General features: G+C 39.2%; 1 protein-coding gene across 7 annotated transcripts in view; it reads right to left on the minus strand.

Moving 5' to 3' along the window:
* Nucleotides 1–15,014, minus strand: part of ICA1 (islet cell autoantigen 1) — a 149,391-nt gene that overhangs the window by 42,761 nt on the left and 91,616 nt on the right. The gene's annotated exons all lie outside the window — the stretch shown is intronic.

Here is a 15,014-nt window from a genome sequence, read left to right on the forward strand (position 1 = left end):
ATATACTCTTCATCCACTTCCCCTAATATTAACATCTTACATAACACCGCATATTCATTAAGAATATGAAATTAATGCTGATACAATCCTATTAACTAAGTAAAAGATGTTACTCAGATTTTGCCAGCTTTTCCATTAACGTCCTTCTTTTTCTTCTGTTCCAAGATCCAATCTAAGATAGCACATAGGGACACTGTGATACAGCCTGAAAACCTCTCCCCATTGATAAAGTGTCAACTTTTTATGACTATGTATACAAGCAATCCTCTATCCATCCCTAAGCCATGTGGTAATTCAGGGACGGAAGATTCAGAAATGTCTATTCTACATATTATTTGAAAATAAAATAGAAGATTTTGAAATTTAATTCAGCTACATTAAAAATTGGGGAGTCAAAATTTTCCCTTCATCCAACCTGAAGCATCACCATGTTATATTTTAACCAGGGAAAGCTACTCACATATTAGATAATTCATGCAGTTGGTGTTACCAGGTAGGTAACTGGGAGCTGAGAATAATGCTGACTCATTAATGACACTCTTTCATCATAGAATATCTCAGGTGGGGGTGATTGGGCGCTTGAGGATGAGGTCAACCTTGATCACCATTATATGATCAGCACACCTGGTGACCTGGTACAAAGCAGATGCCGAATGAAGAATTTCCACACCATTTCAAAAGATGAAGTACCTGAGTACTATTTTAAAGTAGAACCTTTAGTCCTAAAAGTGATGATTTTATTTTTCAACAAAAATAAACATGAAGACATTTGGCTTACAATATATTAATTTTTACCACTAATAACATTAACTTATATTTGTGGCTTTTAAAATTATAGGACAGTATATAATAAGAGTAGCCACTGTGGAGTTTCCGTCGTGGCTCAGTGGTTAATGAATCTGACTAGGAACCATGAGGTTGCAGGTTCGATCCCTGGCCTTGCTCAGTGGGTTAAAGATCCGGTGTTGGCGTGAGCTGTGGTGTAGATCGCAGATGCGGCTTGGATCCCTCATTGCTGTAGCTCTGGCATAGGCTGGCAGCTATGGCTCCGATTACACCCATAGCCTGGAAACCTCCATATGCTGAGGGAGAGGCCCTAGAAAAGGCAAAAAGACAAAAAAAAGAAAAAGAAGAGTAGCCACTGATACAATTGCTAACATCTGTAACAATTTACAATTAAAAAATTAACTACAGATATAATTCTTGGAATTCTCTTGTGGTGCAGTGGGTAAAGTATCTGGTGTCGTCACTTCAGTAGCCTGGCTCACTGCTGTGTCACGGGTTTAATCTCTGGCCTGGGGACTTCCAGAAGCTGCAGGTGTGGCAAAATATTGACATGGCTGCTGAGGGTAAAAGGCTTCTTCAGGGTAAGTATCTAACGGGCAGGGCTGGCATTCTAGATTAGCCTGTCTGCCTCCACAGCCATGCTTTTCTATCGTCAACCAACTTTCTCTAACCACTGGAAAATCAGGAAATTCAAAATTATGATTCTACCCAGAAACATAAGTTTTCCCTATAGGATTCTATGGAATTAGAAAATAATCAGGCAGTATATTTAGTACCATATTGACAGAATTAATAATGTATATGAATAGGCCCTTGTGTCTACAGGGTACAAAGAATTTCCTAAGAATTCCTCTATATTCCTAGTCTACAGAGCTTGGAAAACCAGTGAATGGAAGTAATCCAGCCCCTCTCAAAACACACCATGAGCTTAAATAAATCCTGGAACCTGACCATTCCTCATCATGCAGTGGAGAGGCTCTGGGGAAAACTACCAGGGAGGGTGGACTGTAAAAAGAGTTAGAATGCATTTGAGAGGAACGAGGATCACACAAAAAAGAAAACCTGAGTTCCTAAAGGGAGAAGTGGGAGCATGTGGAGGAAAGATGTTTAAGCACCAGAGAATCTCAGTGCTGGTTCCCACTGGTTCAAATTGCTCAAGCCAGGAAAAACTCAGCTGGGATCCTGACAGGCATCTGTCCTCCCCCTTTCCTTCTGAAGGGGACAGAGATAAATACAGGTGCAAGCTTTCATGCATGCATTTATTCCACATATACTAGTGAGCGTGAGCACCTATTATGTGTTAAGATCAGTGCTAGGTACTTGGTAGTGATGGGGTTCTGTAAAGGAATAAGACATATAGCAGGTGGCCAATAAATACTCAAGAATGAATGCCCATAGGCAAAGGACCCTCTAATCTTTTAGAGAAGACAAATTAGCAACTGTATTATAATACAATGGGGAAAGTACAACACTAGAACTAAGAATGAAGACAGAATAGCACAGGCTAGGGAATGATTAATGCTGGGGGTGTCATGGGCAGGGGTGCTGGGTGATGGCATTAAAACCCCAAATACACGCTTCCCAGTATCCACATCTTTAGCCCTGTAACTCTGTAGTCTCCTTCCACTCTGACACTGGGCTTGGCATGTAACTTGTTAAGGTCAATGGGATGTTAATGAATGGGATGAACCTGGAAGCTTGGGAAAAAAATGTTAGCCTGCTTACACTTTCTTTGTGCCTTCTCTGAGATTGCCATGGGAACACGCCCCCCGGGCCAACCTGAGAATGTGCCTGGGCTGGCCAGCGGGAGGGGTGTTGAGGGTTGTGCATGCAAGAGACATGAGGAAGAGAGACTGGTGGTCCCAAAAGATTGGCCTTTGGCAAACTGACTCCTAGACATGTGAAGGAGGCCAGCCATGATCAGCAGAGCCCCTCCCCACCCCCAGCTGACCACAGACTCATGTATGAGACCAGAATTGCCTTCCTTGTTAATTCACAGACCTGTGAGCAATAAGAAATGCTTATTGTTTTAAACCATTGAGTGTTATGGTTGCTTATTTCATGGCATTATTGTGGCTATACACATAACTGATATTAACAATAAATAGGTGGACAATGAAAGCTTCTGAAATGGGGGGATATCTGAGGTGGGTCTTAAAGCATGAATGGGAGTACATAGTAAATACAAGGTAGGAACAAGGCTGGCTGCTTATGGGGAGGGTCTAGATTTACTAATTAAATGCGAATTACTTTTTTTGTGGGGATGTAAATTACTTTTTCCTTTATATTAACATAATTAGTTACACATAGATAACTATGTGCTTCTTTTATCTGAGAAGCAAACTTATTTCCTTAGCTTACTACAAAAAGATCATGAATTAACATACAGTGAAATGTGCCCTAATTTAATTTTGTTTGAATTTGGAAAGTAATTTTAGAAACCTAGAAGACGACTTCAATACTTGACCCAGTGAGTTCTGAAAGGCCATATGCTTTGTGTGTCAACAATGATTATTAAAATACTTAATGCACTGCTGAGTTTCCAAATGTTAAGCCCTTTCCCTGCCAAATGAGGAGGATGTTACACTGCTGGGTGTTTTTAACACGGCAAAGTTCATTTACTATTTTGTGCTCCATGTCTGCACCCTAAAACACATTCCCAGTCTGCAGCCCGGGGACAAAACACCGAGGACACAGGCAAACACAGGCCACCATCAAGAGTCTAATTTCATATGCCTCCAGATGCATTTAAGTAAAAAAATGTTTTGATTATTATTCCTTTCCATCCCAGATAAATTATATTCAATTATAAAAACATCTCAAGGAGCTCCTGTGGTTTTCAAGGTTCTTTTTAAAAAAATCTTCAAATAAATGTACCTCTTTCATTCCTTAATTTTATTCCTGTTGCTCCACCTTTGTCCTCTTACTCTCCAAGCTCTAGGAAATGATCACACATATTAGAGGCTCTTTCGCGGGGTCCTGCCTTCCCAAGGTTGCAGAAATTCAATTCACCAGAGAAAGGAGCAATGTCTTGCTTGCCAAAACTACAGGGCACTTTTTTGTACTTATTCTTCCTAACCTGAAATTTTATCTCTTAGCTCCAACTTGAACTACACATGATGAAGCCAAATGTATTCCTACTCTTAGTTCAATCTGGCTTCTCCATTCAGTGGGAAAGGTCTTCATGTTACTCCACAACCAAATAATTTGAGAGTAGCTTTGCATTTTTCCCCTAAGTGTTTTCTTTCCTTTGAAAGTGAAATAAAGTCAACCTCCCTCCCCCAATCTTACTCTTACTTTTACACTGTCTTCTAGAAGATGGCTCTGGATCTCTCCCTCCATTCATTTATTCAGCAAGTATATACTGAGTATCTTCTATGTGCTTGTAGCAGTGAGAAAAATGGAGGTCTCCTGATGACAATCCAGTGGGCATTGTCAAGTCAGTGAGGGAGTAACACAAAGTGAGTGAGGTGAACAGAAGGAAAGCCACACAGTCCCACAAGAATCATTTACAAACAAATCTAATCAAGAGGACGTTTTCCTTGGAAGTGGTGCCCAGGCTCTTTTCTGAAGAACTGAGGATGATTAACCATGCAAAGAGAGAGAGCTACAGCAGAGGGAGGAGCCTTTGCAAAGGTCCTGGGGCAGAGGGCAACATCACAGGTCTCAGAATCCTGGTATAGCTGGATTGCTGACAGCAAGCAGAAAGGAGGTATGAGATGAGGCAAGAGAGCTGGGTTGGGGCACATCCTAGGGCTTCTAAGTGTGCTCGGGACTTTAGTTTTTATCCTAGGAGCAGTGGAAAGATACCAGAGTCTTCTAAGCAAGGAGAAAGTAGAACCCTCTTTTCATTGCAGTGTGTGGATTGGATAGGAGAGGGATGAGAATAGAGGAGGATAAACATAGAGTCAAGGGGAGGGGTGACAATAGCTTTAAACTTGGGCAGTGATGCTAGATGTGGAAAAGAAGGCTCTGAGTAGAGATATTTAGGAGGTAAAACAGACAGGACCTGGTGAGGGATTAGATGTTGCGGGTACAGAGGATAACTCCTATGTATCTGACAACCCCAAACCCAATACCACTGTTTAACTTTCCTTTTTCATCAGGTGATTCTACTCATGTCAATCCTCATGGCTACCTCAGACCACATCAGGATTCTTTTGTTTGTTTTTAATTACCCAATGAATTTTATTACGTTTATAGTTGTACAACAATCATCACAACCCAATTTTATATCTTGACTTTCCTTCCTAACCAGCTCTCAATACTCCTCCCTCATTAACTTGATCTGTTCACTCCTATTTTCCTCTGAGGCAGCAACCTGGGAAAAAAATTTAAGACCAGAGACTAAACCATTTACTTCTTTTACCTTTTAGGAAGGTGCCATAAGAGTAAGTCATCTGAAGTCACTTGGAAACAAAAGGTCAGATACTTGGTTTTAAAAGAAGATATTTTTTTTCTGAGGCCAGTGAACTAAGACCTCTAGAGGGTCAGGTAATCAAACAGCTTGCTGAGTTACTTTACTGACTCTGATTTATCATATACTTATCCATTGGTGGCAGGAGGCATTCTGGCATTGTATTGTGCCCAGAAGCATATGTAAGTGACTGGGTGTGTACCATGCATGCGTGGGGGCAGCCATGTGTAGACTTCAGGAGCTATCTATTTTTGGTCTTCCCTTAAAAAACCCTCACCCCATTTTGAAAAAAAAAGTTCCTTATCATTATACTAATAATGTAGGTTAAATGGGGGCTGGTTTGTTATTTTATTGACCACCCCATCCTCTCCTGCTGACTGGCCCAGGGATGAGCATCATAACCCAAGGTGAGTCAATCCCAAGGCACTACGGTTGCCTGATTCAGGGAAAAAGTGCTTGGTTCAAACTAGATGAATCAGAGCCCTTCTTTAGGGTTTTTGAACTTGGAACTAGAGAGAATAAGTCTCAGTTCTTTCCTAGGGGCTAAGCACTAAGGACAGGAAGTCCTGGCTTTTGAGTTTCCTGTAATGTGAAGAAAATTGGTCTGAGAGAATAAAGGTGACATGCAGAGAAACACATAGAAGAGACAGAGAGTTGTGGTAGCATTCAAATTCTTGGATCCTGCTGCACTTCCTCCCATCACAGGAGATTTCTAATTCACGCCTCCTGTTGCTTCGGCGAATTCAAGATGAGTTTCTGCTATGTGGAACCAAGCACTAATACAAGCTGCTCACTTTTGCCTTCTTGGAAATTCATATGAAAGGTTTTAAGAGGTTCTATGATAAGGATCCTTCTTTAACTGTGATTACTCCAGTGTTTCTAAAATTTATTTAAACTGAGAACACTTGTCATATATCATAGACCATACAACTTATTTCATACATTTTTTTTGGGGGGGGGAATCCTTATTTTACAGATGAGGAAATAAATGTCTACATACTTTTCTAACATATAAAAATTACATTTAAACTCAAGGGTGTTTGGTTCTCTAATTGATGCTCTTTATATTCACCCATGGCACACAGGATAATTGTCTATCATTGACCATGTATATAACTCACAGTGTTCCAAGTCTGAGACTTGCACAAAAGGTGCAGATCCTATCTCAGGAATCCCCGGTCAATGATGCTGGCCTTATCAATTTAAATGGACTGGAGGTTTGGGATTGGCATATGCACACTGAGGTATATAGAATGACTGGCCAATGGGGACTTGCTCTATAGTACAGAGAATTCCACCCAGTATTCTGTGATAATCTAAGTGGGAAAAGAATAAGAGAGAATGGGTATATCTGTGTGTGTGTGGTATGTGTGTGTGGGGGGGGGTCACATACGACTGGGTCACTTGGTTGTACAGCAGTAATTATCACAGCCTTGTAAATTAACTATACTTCAATAAAACTTAAAAGAAAAATGTAGATATAGGAAGACTCTAAGCCACAGAGCCTGAGTAGAACTTCTGTCAGAATTCTTGCTCAGGCTCGTCAACAAAGTTGAAAAAAAATGAGCCTATCAAGGCTGCACTGTGGTCAGGGGATTCCCTGCTTTCTAGAGGAAAAATATGCAGAGAGGGCATCTGTTCCATTCTGTGGCTAGAAGCTGATGCCACCGTTGTTACTACCACCACCAGCACCATCATCATCACTTTGAATCAGCTTTATTTATGAAGTACAATTTTAGGTGTACAATTCTTGCATAAATGTATACAGTCATGCAACTACTACCAGAATCATGATATTGAACATTTTCATCACTCCTCGAAGTTCCCACTGTAGTCAGTTCCTTCCCTCAAATCCCACCCCCTGCCAACTACTTATTTGCTTCCTATCAATACTATAGATTATTTTTTTCTAGGGTTTCATAGCAGGATAGTCTATTTTTTTTTAAATGAAACTTTCTTTTATTTATTTTTGTATTTTTTCTTTTTAGAGTGGCACCTGTGGCATACGGAATTTCCCAGGCTAGGGGTCAAATTGGAGCTACAGCTGCTGGCCTACACTGCAGACATAGCAACACCAGGTCTGAGCTGTGTATGTGACCTACACCACAGCTCACGGCAATGCCAGATCCTTAACCCACTGAGCAAGGCCAGGGATCGAACCTGTAACCTGATGGCTCCTAGTCGAATTTGTTTCTGCTATGCCATGATGGGAACTCTGCTTTTTATTTTTCTTAAAAGTGCCTTTTGAAGAGAAAATATTTTAAATTTTGATGACATCTAATTTACTAAATTTTCCTTTTCTTTTCTTTTTTTCTTCTTAGGGCCACAACTGCGGCATATGGAGGTTCCCAGGCAAGGGGTACCAATTGGATCTGTAGCTGCCAGCCTATGCCACAGCTACAGCAATGTGGGATCTGAACCGTGTCTGTCAGCTACACTGCAGCTCATGGCAATGCCGGCTCCTTAACCCACTGAGCAAGGCCAGGGATTGAACCTGCATCCTCATGGATACTAGTCAGATTCATTTCTGCTGAGCCACAAGGGGGACTCCCAAATTTTTCTTTTATGGCTTCTATTTTTTTTTTTTTTTGTGGTTTCCCAAACCATTCTCTAACCCAAGGTCATAAAGACCATTTCCTGTGCCCTTTCTTCTAGAAGTTTTATATTTTTAGCTATTAGAGTTAGGTTTATGATTCCTTTCAAATTAATTTTTGTATATGGTGTGAGATAGGGGTATAGGTTGATTTTGTTTTACCCACATGTGGATAGCCAATTGTTTCAGCATCATTTGCTGTAAAACTCTTCAATTGCCCATGTACTGCTTCAGTTGGCACTTTCGGCAAAAATCAACAAGCCTTTATATGTGTAGATCTATTTCTGGACTTATTTTATTACTTTGATCTATATGTCTATCCTTAATACTAGTACCATACTGTCTTGATTATTGTAGCATTATAAGGAGTCTTTTTTTTTTTTTCTTGTTTTGTCAGCACCCATGGCATGCATAGGTTGCTGGGCCAGGGATCAAACATATGCCATAGCAGCAACGGTGACAATGCTGGATCCTTAACCTGCTGAGCAACAAGAGAACTCCTATTATGAGTCTTTAAGCTGGGGAGGATAACTCCTATGACTTTTTTTCCCAGAACTGTTTTAGTTTTTCCAGGTTATTCATATTACCATACATATCTTAGGGCTAGCTTAACAATTTCTTCAAAAAAGTCTTCAAGATGTTGATTAGAATTGCATTGAAGCTATAGAATTAATGGGAATTGACATATTAACAATATCTTCAGATCAATGAACATGGTATATCTTCTCATTTATTAAGTCTACAAAATTCTCTTTGCATTTTTTTTTAGATGTTGGTGCAGAGGTCTTGCCTATGTTTTACTAAATTTATTGCAAAGCATTTCATATTTTTGATGCTATTCTAATTTTTGTACATTTCAAGTTCTATTTGTTCATTTTTAGAAATATGATTAATTTCTGTAATTTGACCTCATATTCTGTGACCTTGTTGAATTCAAGTATTTGTTTTCAAAGCTTTATTGGAGATTCTTTAATATTTTCCTTCTCTATAAGATCTGTGTGTATATATATATATATAATGTTGCCTGAAAATATAGACATTTTTATTTCTTCCTTGACAATCTGTATGTCTTTATTTACTTTTCTTGTCTTATTATACTAAATAGGATAATGTTGACCAGAAGTTGATGTGATCAAACATACTTGCTTTATTCCTGATCTTAGAAGGGAAGTCTTTAATTAAGTATGATATTACCTGTATGTTTTTCACATATGCTCACTATCAGTTAAAGATATTTTCTTCTATTAGTTTGATGAGAATTTTTATCAGGAATGAATATTGAATTTTATCAAATGCTTATTCTGGATCCATTGAGATGATGATATGCTTTGTTTCTATTTACCTATCAAATTACACTGACTGATTTAAATTGCCCTCCATTCCTCAGGAAGCCACATTTGTCAAGATTATATTTTTTTCTGTTAATAGTCCTTGTTCTGAAGTCTATTTTGTCTAATATTATAGCCATTTCATCCATCTCATCTGATGAGGATTTGCAGGCTATATATTAATATATCCACTTTTACTCTAGCTATATCTTTATATTTCAGGTGAGTACTGAGACTAGACTCAGCTCTGCCTTGCTTTTTGAAAATCCAAACTCTGACTCAGTTTCCTCCATTTTATCTATAGAGAATGATATGAGACTTAAAAATATTATAAGAGGAATTGGATTTAGTATGGTGTCAATATGAATCTGTTGTACTTCAGAGTAATCCCATTCCCCCCCCCCCAAGTTCCTTAAAAACTACCTATATAGTAATCAGTTCTGGATCTGATTAAGAATCAAAGAATGCCAATTTTTTTGCGTTTTAAAAGTTCTTTTTTAAAATAGGCCATTATTTGCTTGTTACATTATTTCTGACATCCCTGATTTCTTAAACTTTACTGGCGGTATTTCCATGCTTGGATACATGAATTCTTTCTGGGACATAATTTATCTGAGTCACTATTTATGTATGTATGTATGTATGAATGTATGTATATTTATACATACCCATATAGGATATGGAAGTTCCAAGGCTAGTGGCTGAATCAGAGCTGCAGCTACCAGCCTACCTGACAGGCACAGCAATATGGGATCCAAGCCACATTTGTGACCTATGTCACAGCTTGCAGCAACATTGGAACTTTAGTCTACAAAGTGAGGTGGGGATTGAACCCACATCCTCATGGAAGTTATGTCAAGTTCTTAACCTACTAAGTCACAATGTGAACTCTAGACTAAGTTATTTAAATACAACTAATACACACTAGTCCCTTTCATGGATTGAGTCTCAAATTTTCCTCAAGAGGTCCTTCCTATTTTTTTCAGTTTTAATACCACTTCCATCAATAGAAAAGAAAGTATAATAGGAGTCTAATAGTTATGCTTTTTTGTGCTTTTTCTATTAAGATTAAATCACCCCCAAATTATTTTCCAGCTCTGTTCATAGTGAAGGTCTAAAAATAGTGGCTATCTCAGAAGCAATGAGCAACCCTAGCACCCAGTCATGGCCTCTAACTACCATATCTCTCTTAAAGGAATCAGGGTTCCTAGAACTCAGATGATTCTAGAGTTAGGGACAAAAACATATAAGATGACCCTGAAATATTCTGTTGTACAAGACAGCAAGGAAGACCACTATGAGGTCCATATCAAAAGTGTTCAGGAATCAATCTGAAGAGACTCTCACTAGCCAAAAAATGAGACAATTCGAGCATCAATAAAGTAACATTATAACAATTAAAATGTATCAAATATATTCAACTTTCTGAGTTCATGATGATATTTAAAAACAAGGAAATGAATAAATTAATTGAAAACCAAAACCCCTCATTGGGCAACTGCAGATAGTGCCAATGAACCAACTCAATATTTTGACAAAGAACCAAACATTTATCCTGCCTTTCCTATCAAACTGTACTGACTTGGTAGTTGATGAAGGAAAGTTACTCATTATTGAACTACTCAAATTTATTAATGAAGAAGAAATATATAATATACCAAGCCACCTGTTCCCAATAGTAGACCTAGCTTCATACTCATAATAGTTGTGTTGTTATTAGAATGTTTCACAAACCTAAGTCATGCCAAATTTTAACCTTCTTGGCACCATTCTTACTTCTTAAGTCCCTTCTTTTCTACCAAGAAATATTACTGAGCACCTACAGTTCTAGGTGCTAAGGATAGGCAAAGTCTCTGTATTCATGATGGTTACATTCTAGTGGGTAAAATTAGACGATAAACAAAAAAGTAAATGTACTGCTTGTCAGATAAAAAACATCACAGGAAAGATATATTTGCAGGGCTTGGGAGGGTGGTAGAGAAATCTGTTTTAAATGGAATGATCTGGTGAAAGCTTCTTGAGAAGGTAATCTTGGTGCAGAGACTTGGAAGAAGTGAAGAAGCAAACCATGCGCATATGGTGGGGGGAAAGGGGAGAGAACTCTGAGCAGAAGGAATGGTCAGTGCAAGGAACAAAAGCTTGTTCTTGAGGAACTGTGGCCACTCTCTTTCGTTATATGCTTTAGTTCCATCTAAGGCTAGGCTAGGCTAAGCTATGATGTCTGATAGGTCAGATGTATTAAGTGCATTTTCAACTTAAGATGATTTAATTGGGATGTAGCCCCAATATAAGCTGAGGAAGATCTGTACATGTGTAATGTCGCAGCTGTGATGATTAAATATCAGAACTTTGCCAAAAACAAGGAAGATGTGGTTGGTTGTCATCTTACTTCATTTCCTCCTAAACATGCATTTTGAACTTTAACAATTCAGCAATAATAAGCAGCAATAATTTTAAGGGTTTTCAACTATATTATTCCTGAAATTATAGATAAAATTGAATCTTTCAGCTAGCATGACCTTTACATGAATTAATAAAACTTACTCAAGACAATGATTTTGGATCTACCTGTGTAATCAGGACAGGCACACATGTAGCTGACATAATCTCAACTTATCTATATGAACATGGCATTCAACTTTGATTCAGAAATTCATTTTAAGATACTAATGAAAAAAAAAGCCAATTTCTTCCTTACTCTTCTCTTCAGAAGTTCAAGTTTATAACGTGTTCTAATCATAAGTATAAAAGTCACCTAAGAGAGTGGAGCACACCAATGCCTTAGGGTGATTTTCTAGGAATGTATAAAGTATTGTACCAGATGAATACCTTTATCAAATAGTTATCTCAGTGAGAATTCAGAAGTAGGGGTCCATAACACATTCTTTCAAATTTCCAGGGAAGAGAGTTTTAACTCTCTTTTGTTTATTTCACTTAGTCATGAAATAAACATGAGTTGAGTGAGGAGAAGTTTCACCAGAGTTGAGTGAGGAGAAGAAAAAGGTATGAACACTTCTGGAGAGCAGCGTTTTACAAATGCTTCATACCATAGTTTTTCAAGGTGGGCAAAATTATCCTCCTTTGCATAGAAGAAAAAACTGAGGTACAAGCTAATTTGCCTAAAACCAAGGAGCCAATAAGTGGAAAGGCCAGGACCTGGCCTGGGTTCGATGTTGTCTCCTCTCATGTGAAATACAAACTCCACACCTACACCCTGCCTGCTGGCTGCAGCCCATTCGCCTCCTCTCCCCACATCACCTCCCAGGCACCATATGGCCTGGGCACACTGCGCTGCCATTCTCCAGCTACACCAGGCCAAACCTACCTCCACACTTCCGCAAGTTTCCTCTGCCTGGAAAGCTCCCCCTCCCCTTGTTGTTCACATGGTAACACTTACTTACATTTCACAGTTTCCACTCAAAGGTTTTCTCCTTTGAGAACCTTTTCCTGTGTGGCTCCTCAGCTGAGTTAGCTGCTTCCTCCTCTCTATAATCAAGGCACTTTGCAAACTGGCTTAGGACGCAGAAGTACAATGGGTGCTCCCTGCTCCCCTGAAAGCCCAGCTACCCTCTGACTATAAGCTTCAGGAGGGTGGAAATACACTATTCAGTTTTATGTGGCTGAGCCTACAGGCCTCCAGGCAGCAGGTATACCAAACATTAAATGAAAGAAGAGAGGACACCAGAAGGAGTGAACAAGCAGGTCTCGCCCTCCCACTGTGTTGTACACAACAAGCTCTCTGCTTGCTGCACTACTGTTCGACTTTCCCAGACACTGTCCTTCTTCCTCAACCACCGTCACCACGGCTTACTGATTAGGTACACACACATGCACATACTCTCATTTGACTCTTGCAATACTCCTACACCATCGTTTTGTTTCTCTTTCACAGAGAAGGAAGCTGGTTTTCAGAACCATTAGGTAACTCGCCCAAACTTACTTGGCTGGCAGGGGAGGGACAGGATGTGAAAGTCCACGCTCATTTCACAGACTTACCCTGCTTTCCCAATGGTAACAAATCTCAAACTGGTGAGATTAACTCTGCATCACCCCAAATGTGGATGTCGGTGCTTCATCTACTACTCTTTTCTTCTTGTCACCTTGTCCACTCCTTGCATTAGAGTATTCTAACATGCTAAAAGTTTCTAGCACTGGCTTCTTGTTTTAAAATACAAACCATTACTCACTCTGCAATACATTTGTTTATGTAGGTCAAAAACTGAAAGGTCTTTTATTCTCAAGCCCTTGGCAAACTGAAATAAATATGGTTCAAATGATTCACAATCATGTAGTTTATAATACACAGATATCATTCAGATTAAATTAGTTAACTCTCACACTGCCCCAAGAGTCTTATGTTTGCTCAGCTGGTGAAAAATTTTTTTTTTCTGTTTTCTGTTTTTAACTTAAGAAAGCAATTCTGTCATCAGAAAATTTAACCAACTGGGTTCACTTCCTCTTTCAGGTCATTAGTGGAAGTATTAACTTGGGTCACAAGACTGAGCCCAGGGCACCTGATTTATCAATTTCTCTCTAATCTGAGAAGCACACATACACTAATCAAAGAAGGACATTTACAATAGTAAAAGTCTACTATATTGTCTCTTTATCCTATTGGTATTTCCTGTACTATATTGAGGTTTTAAACATATGACATTACTCCTTTTCTTTTTACTACTCTTTTTTAGTAAAAGAGTCTATGTATCTTATAAAAGGCTGGGAAGTTTGCTGTGGGTCTTGGCTGCCCAGGCTAAACCTTCTTGTACTTTACATTACAGTATATTTTTTATCATGTTTATTGATGGTCATTCACTATAACTAATCATAACTCACAGACACAAATCAACTCCTAAATTAACAGGTAAACTGATTTGCTGGGAATTACCTAGTTTAAGGGGCTGTGTTAATTCACTCTGCTATAAGTCCTGGATAAACTGAATGAGGAAAAAGATGGGAACTTTCCCCTTATGGATGCATTTTGCTGCCCTCAAGTTCCAAAATATGGTGGACCTGGAAGTTCAGGGGAATCTGGAAAGACTGACTCATCATGAACAGTACCTTCACTGGTTCCCCAGAACGTGGAGGGTGAGCCCAAGCTCTGTAACTTGCACACACCCACTTTGTGACTTGCCCCTCCTCTTTTATTTGCTGTCATCTTCAGCCCCTCTCTCCCTCTTTCTTTTCTCCAGCAAATCTTCCCACTCGCTCCTTTCCTCCAGCATGATCTCTCAACTCATAAAGTGGTTTCACCCGGTTCCTTTTCACATGTTGTTACCATTCATGTCATATTTCTTCTCATTTCCTGGCCCTTCAAAATCCAGCTTGTGCCACCTCTTCTGGGAAGCACACTTCGATCCCCAAGTCTGACTCTAGATGCTCTTGAGGCCCTTTCAGCACCTTATTAAACACTTAGAAATATATATATACTTAAAAGTATATATCATCTCATAGGTCACTTTATCACATTGCACAGTCACTGTCATTTTAATTGACTACCCTCTTCTATATTCTCCAGGGAGCTTATGGGAGGACCACATCTTGATTTCGTTACCCCAGAACTGATATGATAGTAAAAGCTCAAAATCCTAGCCAAATAAATAGTTTTTAACCTGGTGCATAGTAATATACACTATCATAGGCTTTGGGTCTGTAGTTTCCACTTTTATAGTCTGATAACTGACATTGTCTCACTTGGGGGGGGGTGTGTGTTTAAGAAGACGCTGCGATAGTAACTGTATGCCAAGAAGGAAGCTGGTCCAGCTCCTTTAATTTCCCATTAGTCTAAATCTTTTTTTTTTTGGCTTTTTAGGGCTGCACCTGAGGCACATGGAGGTTCCCAGGCTAGGGATATAATCGGAGCCACAGCTGCCGGCCTACACCACAATCACAG

This window comes from Phacochoerus africanus, chromosome 11 (genome assembly GCF_016906955.1).
Source record: "Phacochoerus africanus isolate WHEZ1 chromosome 11, ROS_Pafr_v1, whole genome shotgun sequence".
NCBI classification, from domain to species: domain Eukaryota; kingdom Metazoa; phylum Chordata; class Mammalia; order Artiodactyla; family Suidae; genus Phacochoerus; species Phacochoerus africanus.